The sequence below is a fragment of the Oreochromis niloticus genome, linkage group LG11 (assembly GCF_001858045.2).
Source record: "Oreochromis niloticus isolate F11D_XX linkage group LG11, O_niloticus_UMD_NMBU, whole genome shotgun sequence".
Lineage (NCBI taxonomy): Eukaryota > Metazoa > Chordata > Actinopteri > Cichliformes > Cichlidae > Oreochromis > Oreochromis niloticus.
This window is the reverse complement of record NC_031976.2, coordinates 35,416,886-35,437,049: the sequence shown is the minus strand read 5'-3', so window position 1 is coordinate 35,437,049 and position 20,164 is coordinate 35,416,886.

The following is a 20,164-nucleotide window of genomic DNA, read 5'->3' as shown; positions in this document are numbered from 1 at the left end:
AAAAGTGAATGCAAAAGTGCATATATATTTATTTTATGTGTTTGATGTGTGTGTCGGGGCGTGGTCTGCAGTGCCGCTGCAGGGGAGGTGGACCCACGGGTGTAAAGTCTGTGCTTTTTGGGTGTGTGTTGGGCTATGAGTTGAAAAGCTACGGCTGCCTGTGTGGGTACACCAACCATGTGTGAAAAGTGGTCCATAACGTAATGCTTCAAAGCATGTTCATGCAAACATTGTCGGGGTCTGCCCTGATACAATGGGACTTCTGCTCATGAACCTGTGTGCACAGCGTCTGCAAATCGGGGCTGTACGAAGTCACCTCATCTTTACCCAAAACTGTAAGCTGTCATCTGTGAGGCGCGAGCGGTGTTTGTTTTTATCATAATTCATGGTGGAGAATGGCTGCTCTGCTGAGTTTTGCTCTCTGTAGCCGTATGAATGGCAAACTACACTTATTAGCAGCGGCATAGGCACACATAAAATTTCTTCTGAAATTTTCGCTTTCTAGTTATTATGTGTGCCTATGACAAGAGGCACACATATTACTATTCGTCGGATTTATTATTCTTATTATTCTTATTATTATTATTCTCCATCTTCCGCCTAAATTTCGGCACGTATCACGCCCCGCAGTTTTGAGACAAGCTTCATATATGTTACCTCATTTTGTGCGGCCGGATCTGGAATGGTGTGCTATGACTTTTGGTGTTTATGAATTTTATAGTTTTTTAAATATTAATATTTTAGTGAAAATTTTCCCGCGCTCCTCTGCCAAACAGTTTTGACATTAGGATTACATATGTTAGATCATTTTGTGCGGCTGGAGCTGGACTATTATGTTGTGACTTTTGGTGTTTATGACTTTTATAGTTTTTTAAATATTAATATTTTAGTACAAATTTAGGCCAATTCATCTTTTGGCGCCAAATAAACAGACTTCATTTGTGGTGTCTTGGCTCTCTCTAGTGGTATACCGGGAGTAGTACAGCCGAAAAGATTTATCCTTGTGTTGAAAACTCCATATCCCACAATTCATAGCACGCCTCTACAGAGTGAACAATGGCGGCCACCACTTCGTTTTATATGTCTTTTATTCGTGTTTCTAGGTCACAAAATAAACTTTTAAGATATTTTCAGGCGAGAATGTAGGTGTGTAAACTTCAAATATCTGCTTGTTTTATCAAGACATCCCATATTTAGCGACAGTGCTCTGACACGTCGGTCCTGCTGACAGCTAGCTGGCTACCTAGCTAGCTGCCGCACTTGGCTGCAAATGGATAGCGAGGGGACTCTCTCTGTCGTTTCACCTCCCCGGTCTCTCGCAAATGCTCGCACAGAATCGGAGTTACAGCTGGATGTGGAAAAAATAACTGAGTTGTTTGGTGGTGCTATAACGCGGAGCTACAACAGTGGGCAGCTATCCACCGGTGTATGACAGAAAGGACATGCCGCGACCGCCGATCGACCGGTGTTTGCTAATGCGGAGGTCAATCGTGGATCAGGGAAAGCGAAGGCAGGAGCGTGAGGTGAACTGAATTTCAGGTAAGAAGTTATGACCTGCACTCTATTTGGGTCAGATATAAACCGAGTTTAGGTGTAGTTTATTTAGCAGCAGTTCTCTTATGTGTTGCTGATAGCCGGCTAGCTAGCTAGTGCCGCTAGCATAGTTAGCTAGCACCGCTAGCGACCCTTCGTGAAAAAGCACCCAGGCTTGGCTTATATTGAGGCGGGTGAAACTCGTGTCAGCACCCGGTCGCTCGCCGACAGTATGTGTTTTAGCTGGACTTATTTTTCGTTTATATGGACCGATGATTTATTTATTTATTCATTTTAGTAACGGTATAAACAGTGAAAGGTGGTGGATTGGCCAGATGTAAACTTCAAATATCTGCTCGTGTTACCAAGACATCCCATATTAGCTCTGATGTTTCGGTGCCTGCAAAGAGCTAGACAGGTAGCTAGCTAACCCGAGCTGGCTGTCTTTTTGACTCAGGGTCATAGCTGGACTTATTTTTCGTTTTTATGAGCCGATGAGGGTTTTTTTTAGTAACGGTACAAACAGTGAAAGGCGGTGGATGTCCAGATGCTGGTCGATGTGGAAAAATAACTGAGTTGTTTGGTAGTCGCTGACGCGGAGCTACAACCGAGGGCAGCTATCCACCGGTGTGTGTCAGAAAGAACATGCGGGAACGAGGCGGCGAGGCGACCGCCGATCGACCGGTGTAGATCGTGGATCAGGGAAACCGAAGGCAGGAGAAGCAGGCGGCTGCCGGTCGGAGCGTGAGGTGAACTGAATTTCAGGTAAGAAGTTATGACCTGCACTCTTTTGGGTCAGATATAAACCGAGTTTAGGTGTAGTTTATTTTCGTTGTGCTGACTTTTTACAATCAGTTATAATAACTCGTACTGCGTGGTAGCTAGCACGATGGAGTTTCTATACAGCTGTGTGCGCGCTAAGTTACTGATGTTGAACTTTATGACAGCCTCCCCTGTCATTCTCTCGCCTGTTCAAACTTCAGTCATGAAACTGATCAATGATCGGCTTTTCTCTCTTGTTTGTTTATCGCGCTAAACAACAGCAGCACGTTTAAGCTTGATCAGCTGTTGTTAGAATTCATTTGATTTTAATTTCTAGTATCAGCTGATGTTTGCTGGAGCCACAGCTGTAGAAGCGGCTGGTCGAAACCAGGAGATGACCTTACTGAATCATCAGAGCTGAACTGGTGATGGAGAAACAGGTTTACCTTTTTTTAGGTGACATGAATGAGTTGAAGGGAAGTTATGAACTGTTTCTGAGAGAAATAAACACCAAGCTCCTTTTTTATTTAGCTGACAGCTGGTAACTGTGCAGGGGCGGATCTAGCAAAGCTTTTGCCAGGGGCCAGGTAGGGCATTAACAGAGAAAGGTGGACACAAAGATATACTTTTCTTCTTACTCTCATACAGGGAGTGCAGAATTATTAGGTAAGTTGTATTTTTGAGGAATAATTTTATTATTGAACAACAACCATGTTCTCAATGAACCCAAAAAACACATTAATATCAAAGCTGAATGTTTTCGGAAGTAGTTTTTAGTTTGTGTTTAGTTTTAGCTATTTTAGGGGGATATCTGTGTGTGCAGGTGACTATTACTGTGCATAATTATTAGGCAACTTAACAAAAAACAAATATATACCCATTTCAATTATTTATTTTTACCAGTGAAACCAATATAACATCTCCACATTCACAAATATACATTTCTGACATTCAAAAACAAAACAAAAACAAATCAGCGACCAATATAGCCACCTTTCTTTGCAAGGACACTCAAAAGCCTGCCATCCATGGATTCTGTCAGTGTTTTGATCTGTTCACCATCAACATTGCGTGCAGCAGCAACCACAGCCTCCCAGACACTGTTCAGAGAGGTGTACTGTTTTCCCTCCTTGTAAATCTCACATTTGATGATGGACCACAGGTTCTCAATGGGTTCAGATCAGGTGAACAAGGAGGCCATGTCATTAGTTTTTCTTCTTTTATACCCTTTCTTGCCAGCCACGCTGTGGAGTACTTGGACGCGTGTGATGGAGCATTGTCCTGCATGAAAATCATGTTTTTCTTGAAGGATGCAGACTTCTTCCTGTACCACTGCTTGAAGAAGGTGTCTTCCAGAAACTGGCAGTAGGACTGGGAGTTGAGCTTGACTCCATCCTCAACCCGAAAAGGCCCCACAAGCTCATCTTTGATGATACCAGCCCAAACCAGTACTCCACCTCCACCTTGCTGGCGTCTGAGTGGGACTGGAGCTCTCTGCCTTTACCAATCCAGCCACGGGCCCATCCATCTGGCCCATCAAGACTCACTCTCATTTCATCAGTCCATAAAACCTTAGAAAAATCAGTCTTGAGATATTTCTTGGCCCAGTCTTGACGTTTCAGCTTGTGTGTCTTGTTCAGTGGTGGTCGTCTTTCAGCCTTTCTTACCTTGGCCATGTCTCTGAGTATTGCACACCTTGTGCTTTTGGGCACTCCAGTGATGTTGCAGCTCTGAAATATGGCCAAACTGGTGGCAAGTGGCATCTTGGCAGCTGCACGCTTGACTTTTCTCAGTTCATGGGCAGTTATTTTGCGCCTTGGTTTTTCCACACGCTTCTTGCGACCCTGTTGACTATTTTGAATGAAACGCTTGATTGTTCGATGATCACGCTTCAGAAGCTTTGCAATTTTAAGACTGCTGCATCCCTCTGCAAGATATCTCACTATTTTTGACTTTTCTGAGCCTGTCAAGTCCTTCTTTTGACCCATTTTGCCAAAGGAAAGGAAGTTGCCTAATATTATGCACACCTGATATAGGGTGTTGATGTCATTAGACCACACCCCTTCTCATTACAGAGATGCACATCACCTAATATGCTTAATTGGTAGTAGGCTTTCGAGCCTATACAGCTTGGAGTAAGACAACATGCATGAGAGGATGATGTGGACAAAATACTCATTTGCCTAATAATTCTGCACTCCCTGTAAACAGCAAGCTCCTTTTTTGTGTAGCTGACAGCTGGTAACTGTGCAGGGCGGATCTAGCAAAGCTTTTGCCAGGGGCCAGGTAGGCCATTAACAGAGAAAGGTGGACACAAAGATATACTTTCTTCTTACTCTCATATAAAATATTTAGCTTTTATTAAATAGTTATCTGAATCTTACAACCAAAGTTTGTATAATAATACACAAGATTGGCTGTAGACCATTGCTCATCATTCAGAACACTGTGTAAAAATAACAAAAGACAAAAAGTGAATGCGAAAGTGCATAAATATTATTTTACGTGTTTGATGTGTGTGGCGGGGCTGGTCTGCAGTGCCGCTGCAGGGAGGTGGACCCACCTGAGCGGCATCTGCAATCACGCCTCTCGGGCGTTGTCTGTGCTCTCTCGGCTGTTTTTTGGGTGTGTGTAAGTTGAAAAGCTACAGCCGGTTGTGTGGGTACACCAACCATGTGTGAAAAGTGGTCCATAACGTAATGCTTCAAAGCGTGTTCATGCAAACATTGTCGGGTCTGCCGTGCTACAATGGGACTTCTGCTCATGAACCTGTGTGCACAGCGTCTGCAAATCGGGGCTGTACAAAGCAACTTCATCTTTACACAAAACTGTAAGCTGTCATCTGTGAAGTGTGAGCGGTGTTTGTTTTTACCATAGTTCATGGTGGAGAATGGCTGCTCTTCTGAGTTTTGCCCTAAGCAGCCGTAAGAATGGCAAACTACACAGATTAGCAGCGGCATAGGCACACATAAAATTTCTTCTGAAATTTTCGCTTTCTAGTTATTATTATTATTATTATTCTCCATTTCCGCCTAAATTTGCACGTATCCGCCCCGCAGTTTTGAGACAAGCTTCATATATGTTACCTCATTTTGTGCGGCCGGATCTGGAATGGTGTGCTATGACTTTTGGTGTTTATGAATTTTATAGTTTTTAAATATTAATATTTTAGTGAAAATTTTCCCGCGCTCCTCTGCCAAACAGTTTTGACATTAGGATTACATATGTTAGATCATTTTGTGCGGCTGGAGCTGGACTATTATGTTTGACTTTTGGTGTTTATGACTTTTATAGTTTTTAAATATTAATATTTTAGTACAAATTTAGGCCAATTCATCTTTTGGCGCCAAATAAACAGACTTCATTTGTGGTGTCTTGGCTCTCTCTAGTGGTATACCGGGAGTAGTACAGCCGAAAAGATTTATCCTTGTGTTGAAAACTCCATATCCCACAATTCATAGCACGCCTCTACAGAGTGAACAATGGCGGCCACCACTTCGTTTTATATGTCTTTTATTCGTGTTTCTAGGTCACAAAATAACTTTTAAGATATTTTCAGGCGAGAATGTAGGTGTGTAAACTTCAAATATCTGCTTGTTTTATCAAGACATCCCATATTTAGCGACAGTGCTCTGACACGTCGGTCCTGCCTGACAGCTAGCCGGCTACCTAGCTAGCTGCCGCACTTGGCTGCAAATGGATAGCGAGGGGACTCTCTCTGTCGTTTCACCTCCCGGTCTCTCGCAAATGCTCGCACAGAATCGGAGTTACAGCTGGATGTGGAAAAAATAACTGAGTTGTTTGGTGGTGCTATAACGCGGAGCTACAACAGTGGGCAGCTATCCACCGGTGTATGACAGAAAGGACATGCCGCGACCGCCGATCGACCGGTGTTTGCTAACGCGGAGGTCAATCGTGGATCAGGGAAAGCGAAGGCAGGAGCGTGAGGTGAACTGAATTTCAGGTAAGAAGTTATGACCTGCACTCTATTTGGGTCAGATATAAACCGAGTTTAGGTGTAGTTTATTTAGCAGCAGTTCTCTTATGTGTTGCTGATAGCCGGCTAGCTAGCTAGTGCCGCTAGCATAGTTAGCTAGCACCGCTAGCGACCCTTCGTGAAAAAGCACCCAGGCTTGGCTTATATTGAGGCGGGTGAAACTCGTGTCAGCACCCGGTCGCTCGCCGACAGTATGTGTTTTAGCTGGACTTATTTTTCGTTTATATGGACCGATGATTTATTTATTTATTCATTTTAGTAACGGTATAAACAGTGAAAGGTGGTGGATTGGCCAGATGTAAACTTCAAATATCTGCTCGTGTTACCAAGACATCCCATATTAGCTCTGATGTTTTCGGTGCCTGCAAAGAGCTAGACAGGTAGCTAGCTAACCCGAGCTGGCTGTCTTTTTGACTCAGGGTCATAGCTGGACTTATTTTTCGTTTTTATGAGCCGATGAGGGTTTTTTTAGTAACGGTACAAACAGTGAAAGGCGGTGGATTGTCCAGATGCTGGTCGATGTGGAAAAAATAACTGAGTTGTTTGGTAGTCGCTGACGCGGAGCTACAACCGAGGGCAGCTATCCACCGGTGTGTGTCAGAAAGAACATGCGGGGAACGAGGCGGCGAGGCGACCGCCGATCGACCGGTGGTAGATCGTGGATCAGGGAAACCGAAGGCAGGAGAAGCAGGCGGCTGCCGGTCGGAGCGTGAGGTGAACTGAATTTCAGGTAAGAAGTTATGACCTGCACTCTATTTGGGTCAGATATAAACCGAGTTTAGGTGTAGTTTATTTTCGTTGTGCTGACTTTTTACAATCAGTTATAATAACTCGTACTGCGTGGTAGCTAGCACGATGGAGTTTCTATACAGCTGTGTGCGCGCTAAGTTATGATGTTGAACTTTATGACAGCCTCCCCTGTCATTCTCTCGCCTGTTCAAACTTCAGTCATGAAACTGATCAATGATCGGCTTTTCTCTCTTGTTTGTTTATCGCGCTAAACAACAGCAGCACGTTTAAGCTTGATCAGCTGTTGTTAGAATTCATTTGATTTTAATTTCTAGTATCAGCTGATGTTTGCTGGAGCCACAGCTGTAGAAGCGGCTGGTCGAAACCAGGAGATGACCTTACTGAATCATCAGAGCTGAACTGGTGATGGAGAAACAGGTTTACCTTTTTTTAGGTGACATGAATGAGTTGAAGGGAAGTTATGAACTGTTTCTGAGAGAAATAAACACCAAGCTCCTTTTTTATTTAGCTGACAGCTGGTAACTGTGCAGGGCGGATCTAGCAAAGCTTTTGCCAGGGGCCAGGTAGGGCATTAACAGAGAAAGGTGGACACAAAGATATACTTTTCTTTCTTACTCTCATACAGGGAGTGCAGAATTATTAGGCAAGTTGTATTTTTGAGGAATAATTTTATTATTGAACAACAACCATGTTCTCAATGAACCCAAAAAACACATTAATATCAAAGCTGAATGTTTTCGGAAGTAGTTTTTAGTTTGTGTTTAGTTTTAGCTATTTTAGGGGATATCTGTGTGTGCAGGTGACTATTACTGTGCATAATTATTAGGCAACTTAACAAAAAAAAATATATACCCATTTCAATATTTATTTTTACCAGTGAAACCAATATAACATCTCCACATTCACAAATATACATTTCTGACATTCAAAAACAAAACAAAAACAAATCAGCGACCAATATAGCCACCTTTCTTTGCAAGGACACTCAAAAGCCTGCCATCCATGGATTCTGTCAGTGTTTTGATCTGTTCACCATCAACATTGCGTGCAGCAGCAACCACAGCCTCCCAGACACTGTTCAGAGAGGTGTACTGTTTTCCCTCCTTGTAAATCTCACATTTGATGATGGACCACAGGTTCTCAATGGGTTCAGATCAGGTGAACAAGGAGGCCATGTCATTAGTTTTTCTTCTTTTAAACCCTTTCTTGCCAGCCACGCTGTGGAGTACTTGGACGCGTGTGATGGAGCATTGTCCTGCATGAAAATCATGTTTTCTTGAAGGATGCAGACTTCTTCCTGTACCACTGCTTGAAGAAGGTGTCTTCCAGAAACTGCAGTAGGACTGGGAGTTGAGCTTGACTCCATCCTCAACCCGAAAAGGCCCCACAAGCTCACTTTGATGATACCAGCCCAAACCAGTACTCCACCTCCACCTTGCTGGCGTCTGAGTGGACTGGAGCTCTCTGCCCTTTACCAATCCAGCCACGGGCCCATCCATCTGGCCCATCAAGACTCACTCTCATTTCATCAGTCCATAAAACCTTAGAAAAATCAGTCTTGAGATATTTCTTGGCCCAGTCTTGACGTTTCAGCTTGTGTGTCTTGTTCAGTGGTGGTGTCTTTCAGCCTTTCTTACCTTGGCCATGTCTCTGAGTATTGCACACCTTGTGCTTTTGGGCACTCCAGTGATGTTGCAGCTCTGAAATATGGCCAAACTGGTGGCAAGTGGCATCTTGGCAGCTGCACGCTTGACTTTTCTCAGTTCATGGGCAGTTATTTTGCGCCTTGGTTTTTCCACACGCTTCTTGCGACCCTGTTGACTATTTTGAATGAAACGCTTGATTGTTCGATGATCACGCTTCAGAAGCTTTGCAATTTTAAGACTGCTGCATGCCTCTGCAAGATATCTCACTATTTTTGACTTTTCTGAGCCTGTCAAGTCCTTCTTTTGCCAAAGGAAAGGAAGTTGCCTAATAATTATGCACACCTGATATAGGGTGTTGATGTCATTAGACCATACCCCTTCTCATTACAGAGATGCACATCACCTAATATGCTTAATTGGTAGTAGGCTTTCGAGCCTATACAGCTTGGAGTAAGACAACATGCATGAAGGGGATGATGTGGACAAAATACTCATTTGCCTAATAATTCTGCACTCCCTGTATAAAATATTTAGCTTTTATTAAATAGTTATCTGAATCTTACAACCAAAGTTTGTATAATAATACACAAGATTGGCTGTAGACCATTGTTCATCATTCAGAACACTGTGTAAAAATAACAAAAAACAAAAAGTGAATGCAAAAGTGCATAAATATTTATTTTACGTGTTTGATGTGTGTGGCGGGGCGTGGTCTGCAGTGCCGCTGCAGGGGAGGTGGACCCACCTGAGGGCACTGCAATCACCCTCTCGGGCGTAGTCTGTGCTCTCTCGGCTGTTTTTGGGTGTGTGTCGGGCTGTGAGTTGAAAAGCTACAGCGGCTGTTGGGTACACCAACCATGTGTGAAAAGTGGTCCATAACGTAATGCTTCAAAGGTGTTCATGCAAACATTGTCGGGTCTGCCGTGGTACAATGGGACTTCTGCTCATGAACCTGTGTGCACAGCGTCTGCAAATCGGGCTGTACAAGTACTTCATCTTTACCAAAACTGTAAGCTGTATCTGTGAGCGGAGCGGTGTTTGTTTTTACCATATTCATGGTGGAGAATGGGTGCTCTTCTGAGTTTTGCTCTCTGTAGCTGTATGAATGGCAAACTACACTGAATAGCAGCGGCATAGGCACACATAAAATTTCTTCTGAAATTTTCGCTTTCTAGTTATTATTATTATTCTTCAGTTTCCGCCTGAAATTTTGCAACGAACTCACCCCGCAGTTTTGAGACAAGCTTCATATATGTTACCTCATTTTGTGCGGCTGGATCAGGAATGGTGTGCTATGACTTTTGGTGTTTATAACTATTATAGTTTTTTAAATATTAATATTTTAGTGAAAATTTTCCCGCGCTTCTCTGCCAAACAGTTTTGAAAATAGGGTTACATATGTTAGATCATTTTGTGCGGCTGGAGCTGGACTAGTATGGTATACACTTTTGGTGTTTATGACTTTTATAGTTTTTGAAATATTTAGATTTTAGTGCAAATTTAGGCCAATTTCCATAGAAACAGACTTATTTGTGGTGGGTTGGCTCTCTCTAGTGGTATACCGGGAGTAGTACGGCTGAAAATCTGTATGCTTGTTACAAAACTCCATATCCCATAATTCATAGCACCCTCTGCCGAGTTAAACAATGGCGGACACCACTTCGTTTTATATGTCTTTTATTCGTGTTTCTAGGTCACAAAATACACTTTTAAGATATTTTCAGGCGAGAATGTAGGTGTGTAAACTTCAAATATCTGCTCGTTTTATCAAGACATCCCATATTAGCGACAATTCTCTTAAGTGTTGCTGATAGCCGGCTAGCTAGCTAGCGCCGCTAGCTTAGCTAGCTAGCGCCCCTTCGTGAAAACCACCCAGGCTTGGCTGATAGTGAGGTGGCTAAATTTGTTTAATCGCCCGATCGGGGTCTGTGTCTTAGCTGGAGTTATTTTTCGTTTATATGGGCCGATGATGCTGGTCGATGTGGAAAAACTAACTGAGTTGTTTGGTGATGGAGCTACAACAGAGGGCAGCTATCCACCGGTGTGTGACAGAAAGGACATGCCGCGAACGAGACATACAAGGCGGTGAGGCTACCGCCGATCGTCCGGTGTTTGCTAACGCGGAGGTCAATCGTGGATCAGGGAAAGCGAAGGCAGGAGCGTGAGGTGAACTGAATTTCAGGTAAGAAGTTATGACCTGCACTCTATTTGGGTCAGATATAAACCGAGTTTAGGTGTAGTTTATTTAGCAACAGTTCTCTTACGTGTTGCTGATAGCCGGCTGGCTAGTTAGAAAAATCAGTCTAGCGCCGCTAGCTTAGCTAGCTAGCGCGGCTAGCGACCCTTCGTGAAAACCACCCAGGCTTGGCTGATAGTGAGGTGGCTAAAATTTGTTTAATCGCCCGATCGCTGGCAAGGGTCTGTGTCTTAGCTGGACTTATTTTTCGTTTATATGGGCCGATGATGCTGCTCGATGTGGAAAAATAACTGAGTTGTTTGGTGGTGGAGCTACAACAGAGGGCAGCTATCCACCGGTGTGTGACAGAAAGGACATGCCGCCAACGAGACATATGAGGCCGGGCAGGCGATTGCTAACGCGGTGGTCAATCATGGATCAGGGAAAGCGAAGGCAGGAGCGTGAGGTGAACTGAATTTCAGGTAAGAAGTTATGAACTGCACTCTATTTGGGTCAGATATAAACAGAGTTTAGGTGTAGTTTATTTTCGTTGTGCTGACTTTTTACAATCGTACTGCGTGCTAGCTAGCACGACGGGAGTTTATATACAGCTGTGTGCGCGCTAAGTTACTGACGTTGGACTTTATTTTATTCATAATGGTTAGTTCGTAGAGTTGCCGTACAAACGGAATCGTGCCACATTCAGAGAAAATATTACGATTTATTCTGTCGTTACGAAGCCTCCCCTGTCATTCTCTCGCCTGTTGAAACTTCAGTCATGAAACTGATCAATGATCGGCTTTTCTCTCTTGTTTGTTTATCGCACTAAACAACAGCAGCACGTTTAAGCTTGATCAGCTGTTGTTAGAATTCATTTGCTTTTAATTTCTAGTATCAGCTGATGTTTGCTGCAGCCACAGCTGTAAAAACGGCTGTTCCAAACCAGATATCCTTACTGAATCATCAGAGCTGAACAGGTGATGGAGAAACAGGTTTACCCTTAGGTGACATGAATGAGTTGAAGGGAAGTTATGAACTGTTTCTGAGAGACAAACACCAAGCTCATTTTTTTGTGTAGCTGACAGCTGGTAACTGTGCAGGGGCGGATCTAGCAAAGCTTTTGCCAGGGGGCCAGGTAGGGCATTAACAGAGAAAGGTGGACACAAAGATATACTTTTCTTTCTTACTCTCATACAGGGAGTGCAGAATTATTAGGCAAGTTGTATTTTTGAGGAATAATTTTATTATTGAACAACAACCATGTTCTCAATGAACCCAAAAAACTCATTAATATCAAAGCTGAATGTTTTTGGAAGTAGTTTTAGTTTGTTTTAGTTTTAGCTATTTTAGGGGGATATCTGTGTGTGCAGGTGACTATTACTGTGCATAATTATTAGGCAACTTAACAAAAAACAAATATATACCCATTTCAATTATTTATTTTTACCAGTGAAACCAATATAACATCTCCACATTCACAAATATACATTTCTGACATTCAAAACAAAACAAAAACAAATCAGCGACCAATATAGCCACCTTTCTTTGCAAGGACACTCAAAAGCCTGCCATCCATGGATTCTGTCAGTGTTTTGATCTGTTCACCATCAACATTGCATGCAGCAGCAACCACAGCCTCCCAGACACTGTTCAGAAAGGTGTATGTTTTCCCTCCTTGTAAATCTCACATTTGATGATGGACCACAGGTTCTCAATGGGGTTCAGATCAGGTGAACAAGGAGGCCATGTCATTAGTTTTTCTTCTTTATACCCTTTCTTGCCAGCCACGCTGTGGAGTACTTGGACGCGTGTGATGGAGCATTGTCCTGCATGAAAATCATGTTTTTCTTGAAGGATGCAGACTTCTTCCTGTACCACTGCTTGAAGAAGGTGTCTTCCAGAAACTGGCAGTAGGACTGGGAGTTGAGCTTGACTCCATCCTCAACCCGAAAAGGCCCCACAAGCTCATCTTTGATGATACCAGCCCAAACCAGTACTCCACCTCCACCTTGCTGGCGTCTGAGTGGACTGGAGCTCTCTGCCCTTTACCAATCCAGCCACGGGCCCATCCATCTGGCCCATCAAGACTCACTCTCATTTCATCAGTCCATAAAACCTTAGAAAAATCAGTCTTGAGATATTTCTTGGCCCAGTCTTGACGTTTCAGCTTGTGTGTCTTGTTCAGTGGTGGTCGTCTTTCAGCCTTTCTTACCTCGGCCGTGTCTCTGAGTATTGCACACCTTGTGCTTTTGGGCACTCCAGTGATGTTGCAGCTCTGAAATATGGCCAAACTGGTGGCAAGTGGCATCTTGGCAGCTGCACGCTTGACTTTTCTCAGTTCATGGGCAGTTATTTTGCGCCTTGGTTTTTCCACACGCTTCTTGCGACCCTGTTGACTATTTTGAATGAAACGCTTGATTGTTCGATGATCATGCTTCAGAAGCTTTGCAATTTTAAGACTGCTGCATCCCTCTGCAAGATATCTCACTATTTTTGACTTTTCTGAGCCTGTCAAGTCCTTCTTTTGACCCATTTTGCCAAAGGAAAGGAGTTGCCTAATAATTATGCACACCTGATATAGGGTGTTGATGTCATTAGACCACACCCCTTCTCATTACAGAGATGCACATCACCTAATATGCTTAATTGGTAGTAGGCTTTCGAGCCTATACAGCTTGGAGTAAGACAACATGCATGAAGAGGATGATGTGGACAAAATACTCATTTGCCTAATAATTCTGCACTCCCTGTAAACACCAAGCTCCTTTTTTGTGTAGCTGACAGCTGGTAACTGTGCAGGGGCGGATCTAGCAAAGCTTTTGCCAGGGGGCCAGGTAGGGCATTAACAGAGAAAGGTGGACTAAAGATATACTTTTCTTTCTTACTCTCATATAAATATTTAGCTTTTATTAAATAGTTATCTGAATCTCACAACCAAAGTTTGTATAATAATACACAAGATTGGTGTAGACCATTGTTCATAATTCAGAACACTGTGTAGAAATAACAAAAAACAAAAAGTGAATGCATGTGTGAAAAGTGGTCTATAATGTAATGCTTCAAAGCGTGTTCATGCAAACATTGTCGGGTCTGCCGTGGTACAATGGGACTTCTGCTCATGAACCTGTGTGCACAGCGTCTGCAAATCGGCGCTGTACGAAGTAACTTCATCTTTACACAAAACTGTAAGCTGTCATCTGTGAAGCGTGAGCGGTGTTTGTTTTTACCATAGTTCATGGTGGAGAATGGCTGCTCTTCTGAGTTTTGCTGTCTGTAGCCGTATGAATGGCAACTACAGTGATTAGCAGCGGCATAGGCACACATAAAATTTCTTCTGAAATTTTCGCTTTCTAGTTATTATGTGTGCCTATGCCAAGAGGCACACATATTACTATTCCTCGGATTTATTATTATTATTCTTCAGTTTCCGCCTGAAATTTTGCAGCGAATCTCGCCCCGCAGTTTTCAGACAAGCTTCATATATGTTACCTCATTTTGTGCGGCTGGATCTGGAATGGTGTGCTATGACTTTTGGTGTTTATGACTATTATAGTTTTTGAAATATTAATATTTTAGTGAAAATTTTCCCGCGCTCCTCTGCCAAACAGTTTTGACAATAGGGTTACATATGTTAGATCATTTTGTGCGGCTGGAGCTGGACTACTATGGTACGACTTTTGGTGTTCATGACTTTTATAGTTTTTTAAATATTAATATTTTAGTGCAAATTTAGAAGATTCTACTTTTGGCGCCATAGAAACAGACTTCATTTGTGGTGTCTTGGCTCTCTCTAGTGGTATACCCGGAGTAGTACAGGCGAAAAGATCTATCCTTGGCCCAAAACTCCATATCCCACAATTCATAGCACGCCTCTACAGAGGCCTCTACCGAGTCAAACAATGGCGGCCACCACTTCGTTTTCTATGTCTTTTATTCGTGTTTCTAGGTCACAAACTAAACTTTTAAGACATTTTCAGGCGAGAATATAGGTGTGTAAACTTCAAATATCTGCTCGTTTTATCAAGACATCCCATATTAGCAAGAGTTGTCTTATGTGTTGCTGATAGCCAGCCGGCTAGCATAGCGCCGCTAGCATAGCTAGCTAGCGCTGCTAGCGACCCTCAAAGCACCCAGGCTGGGCTTATAGTGACGCGGCTAAAATTTGTTGCAACACCCGATCGCTCGCCAAGTCTGTGTTTTAGCTGGACTCATTTTTCGCTTATATGGGCCGATGATGGTGGTCGATGTGGAAAAAATAACTGAGTTGTTTGGTGGTGGAGCTAGCCGGAGCTACAACAGAGGGCAGCTTCCACCGGTGTGTGACAGAAAGGACATGCCGCGAACCACACATAGGAGGTGGGGCAGGCCACCGCGATCGACCGGTGGTTGCTAACCTGGAGGTCAATCGTGGATCAGGGAAAGCGAAGGTGGTTGCTAACCTGGAGGTCAATCGTGGATCAGGGAAAGCGAAGGCAGGAGCTGAGGGGTGAACTGAATTTCAGGTAAGAAGTTATGAACTGCACTCTATTTGGGTCAGATATAAACAGAGTTTAGGTGTAGTTTATTTTCGTTGTGCTGACCTTTTACAATCGTACTGCATGCTAGCTAGCACGACAGCTGTGTGGGCGGTAAGTTACTGATGTTGAACTTTATTATATTCATAAGGGTTGGTTCGTCAGAGTTGCCGTACAAACGGAATCGTCCCACATTCAGAGAAAACATTACGATTTATTCTGTCGTTACGAAGCCTCCCCTGTCATTCTCTCGCCAGTTGCAACTTCACTCATGAAACTGATCAACGATCGGCTTTTCGCTCTTGTTTATCGCGCTAAAGAACAGCAGCACGTTTAAGCTTGATCAGCTGTTGTTAGAATTCATTTGATTTTAATTTCTAGCAGCTCCTTCAGTGGGAGACTGCGGCACCCACGGTGTGGGATGGAGAGATTTCGCAGGTCTTTCCTCCCCACTGCTGTCAGACTCCACAACAAAGACTTTAACTGATCAAACACACACATGTGCAATAACACTAAGTGCAATAATCTTCCTGGCATCGTTGTATTTTTTACTCAGTTGTATATAGCATTTGTATTCTATTTTATCTTATGTATATTTTATTCTATTTTATTCTACTGTATATAGTATTTTATTTATTCTATTCTGTACAGTTGTGTACTGTATTATTCTTATTTTATTTTATTCTAATTTTGCTTCATAACTTTTGCACTGTCCACTTCCTGCTGTGACAAAACAAATTTCCCACATGTGGGACTAATAAAGGTTATCTTATCTTATCTTAGTATCAGCTGATGTTTGCTGGGGCACAGCTGTAGAAGCGGCTGGTCCAAACCAGGAGATGTCCTTACTGAATCATCAGAGCTGAACTGGTGATGGAGAAACAGGTTTACCCTTTAGGTGACATGAATGAGTTGAAGGGAAGTTATGAACTGTTTCTGACAGACAAATATACACCAAGCTCCTGTTTTTGTGTAGCTGACAGCTGGTAACTGTGCAGGGCGGATCTAGCAAAGCTTTTGCCAGGGGGCCAGGTAGGGCATTAACAGGGAAAGGGGGACACAAAGATATACTTTTCTTTCTTACTCTCATATAAAATATTTAGCTTTTTATTAAATAGTTATCTGCATCTTACAACCACAGTTTGTATAATAATACACAAGATTGGCTGTAGACCATTGTTAATCATTCAGAACACTGTGTAAAAATAACAAAAAACAAAAAGTGAATGCACAGCCGGCTGTGTGGGTAAACCAACCATGTGTGAAAAGTGGTCCATAATGTAATGCTTCAAAGCGTGTTCATGCAAAAATTGTCGGGTCTGCCGTGGTACAATGGGACTTCTGCTCATGAACCTGTGTGCACAGCGTCTGCAAATCGGCGCTGTACGAAGTAACTTCATCTTTACACAAAACTGTAAGCTGTCATCTGTGAAGCGTGAGCGGTGTTTGTTTTTACCATAGTTCATGGTGGAGAATGGCTGCTCTTCTGAGTTTTGCTCTCTGTAGCTGTATGAATGGCAAACTACAGTGATTAGCAGCGGCATAGGCACACATAAAATTTCTTCTGAAATTTTCGCTTTCTAGTTATTATTATTATTCTCCAGTTTCCGCCTGAAATTTTGCAGCGAATCTCGCCTCGCAGTTTTCAGACAAGCTTCATATATGTTACCTCATTTTGTGCGGCCGGATCTGGAATGGTGTGCTATGACTTTTGGTGTTTATGAATTTTATAGTTTTTTAAATATTAATATTTTAGTGAAAATTTTCCCGCGCTCCTCTGCCAAACAGTTTGACATTAGGGTTACATATGTTAGATCATTTTGTGCGGCTGGAGCTGGACTATTATGTTATGACTTTTGGTGTTTATAACTTTTATAGTTTTTTAAATATTAATATTTTAGTGCAAATTTAGGCCAATTCATCTTTTGGCGCCAAATAAACAGACTTCATTTGTGGTGTGTTGGCTCTCTCTAGTGGTATGCCGGGAGTGGTACAGCCTGTGTACCCTTATTTGGATTACCGTAATGATGACAATTTCAACGGTGCGCACAGCGTCGCTGCTTTCAGGAGCCCTTGGAATTTTTAAGGTTGCGCAAATCATTCAAAAGTTACGGTAATGCTTGGTGGAAAACTCAATATCCCACAATTCATAGCACGCCTCTACAGAGTGAACAATGGCGGCCACCACTTCGTTTTATATGTCTTTTATTCGTGTTTCTAGGTCACAAAATAAGCTTTTAAGATATTTTCAGGCGAGAATGTAGGTGTGTAAACTTCAAATATCTGCTTGTTTTATCAAGACATCCCATATTTAGCGACAGTGCTCTGACTACGTCGGTCCTGCCTGACAGCTAGCCGGCTACCTAGCTGGCTACCTAGCTAGCTGCCGCACTTGGCTGCAAATGGATAGCGAGGGGACTCTCTCTGTCGTTTCACCTCCCTGGTCTCTCGCAAATGCTCGCATAGAATCGGAGTTACAGCTGGATGTGGAAAAAATAACTGAGTTGTTTGGTGGTGGAGCTACAACAGAGGGCAGCTACCCACCGGTGTGTGACAGAAAGGACATGCCGCCAACGAGACATATGAGGCCGGGCAGGCGATTGCTAACGCGGTGGTCAATCATGGATCAGGGAAAGCGAAGGCAGGAGCGTGAGGTGAACTGAATTTCAGGTAAGAAGTTATGAACTGCACTCTATTGGGTCAGATATAAACCGAGTTTAGGTGTAGTTTATTTAGCAGCAGTTCTCTTATGTGTTGCTGATAGCCGGCTAGCTAGCTAGCGCCGCTAGCATAGTTAGCTCGCGCCGCTAGCAACCCTTCGTGAAAAAGCACCCAGGCTTGGCTTATATTGAGGCGGGTGAAACTCGTGTCAGCACCCGGTCGCTCTCTATTTGGGTCAGATATAAACCGAGTTTAGGTGTAGTTTATTTAGCAGCAGTTCTCTTATGTGTTGCTGATAGCCGGCTAGCTAGCTAGCGCCGCTAGCATAGTTAGCTCGCGCCGCTAGCAACCCTTCGTGAAAAAGCACCCAGGCTTGGCTTATATTGAGGCGGGTGAAACTCGTGTCAGCACCCGGTCGCTCTCTATTTGGGTCAGATATAAACCGAGTTTAGGTGTAATTTATTTTCGTTGACCTTTTACAATCGTAATGCCACGGGAGTTTATATACAGCTGTGTGCGTACTAAGTTACTGACGTTGGACTTTATTTTATTCATTAGGGTTAGTTCATAGAGTTGCCGTACAAACGGAATCGTCCCACATTCAGAGAAAACATTATGATTTATTCTGTCGTTACGAAGCCTCCCCTGTCATTCTCTCGCGTGTTGAAACGTCAATCATGAAACTGATCAATGATCGGCTGTTCGCTCTTATTTATCGCGCTAAACAACAGCAGCACGTTTAAGCTTGATCAGCTGTTGTTAGAATTCTTTTGATTTTAATTTCTAGTATCAGCTGATGTTTGCTGGAGCATGAAGATGAAATCAGGAGATGTCCTTACTGAATCATCAGAGCTGAACTGGTGATGGAGAAACAGGTTTACACTTTAGGTGACATGAATGAGTTGAAGGGAAGTTATGAGTTGTTTCTGAGAGACAAAGACCAAGCTCCTTTTTTGTGTAGCTGACAGCTGGTAACTGTGCAGGGGCGGATCTAGCAAAGCTTTTAGGGGGGGGGAAGCTAGGGCATTAACAGAGAAAGGTGGACACAAAGATATACTTTTCTTTCTTACTCTCATATAAAATATTTAGCTTTTATTAAATAGTTATCTGAATCTCACAACCAAAGTTTGTATAATAATACACAGGATTGGCTGTAGACCATTGTTCATAATTCAGAACACTGTGTAAAAATAACAAAAAACAAAAAGTGAATGCATGTGTGAAAGTGGTCTATAATGTAATGCTTCAAAGTGTGTTCATGCAAACATTGTCGGGTCTGCCGTGGTACAATGGGACTTCTGCTCATGAACCTGTGTGCACAGCGTCTGCAAATCGGCGCTGTACAAAGTAACTTCATCTTTACACAAAACTGTAAGCTGTCATCTGTGAAGCGTGAGCGGTGTTTGTTTTTACCATAGTTCATGGTGGAGAATGGCTGCTCTTCTGAGTTTTGCTCTCTGTAGCCGTATGAATGGCAAACTACAGTGATTAGCAGCGGCATAGGCACACATAAAATTTCTTCTGAAATTTTCGCTTTCTAGTTATTATTATTCTTCAGTTTCCGCCTGAAACTTTGCAGCGAAACTCGCCCCGCAGTTTTGAGACAAGCTTCATATATATTACCTCATTTTGTGCGGCTGGATCAGGAATGGTGTGCTATGACTTTTGGTGTTTATAACTATTATAGTTTTTTAAATATTAATATTTTAGTGAAAATTTTCCCGCGCTTCTCTGCCAAACAGTTTTGAAAATAGGGTTACATATGTTAGATCATTTTGTGCGGCTGGAGCTGGACTAGTATGGTATACACTTTTGGTGTTTATAACTTTTATAGTTTTTGAAATATTTAGATTTTAGTGCAAATTTAGGCCAATTTCCATAGAAACAGACTTTATTTGTGGTGGGTTGGCTCTCTCTAGTGGTATACCGGGAGTAGTACGGCTGAAAATCTGTATGCTTGTTACAAAACTCCATATCCCATAATTCATAGCACCCCTCTTCTGAGTTAAACAATGGCGGACACCACTTCGTTTTATATGTCTTTTATTCGTGTTTCTAGGTCACAAAATACACTTTTAAGATATTTTCAGGCGAGAATGTAGGTGTGTAAACTTCAAATATCTGC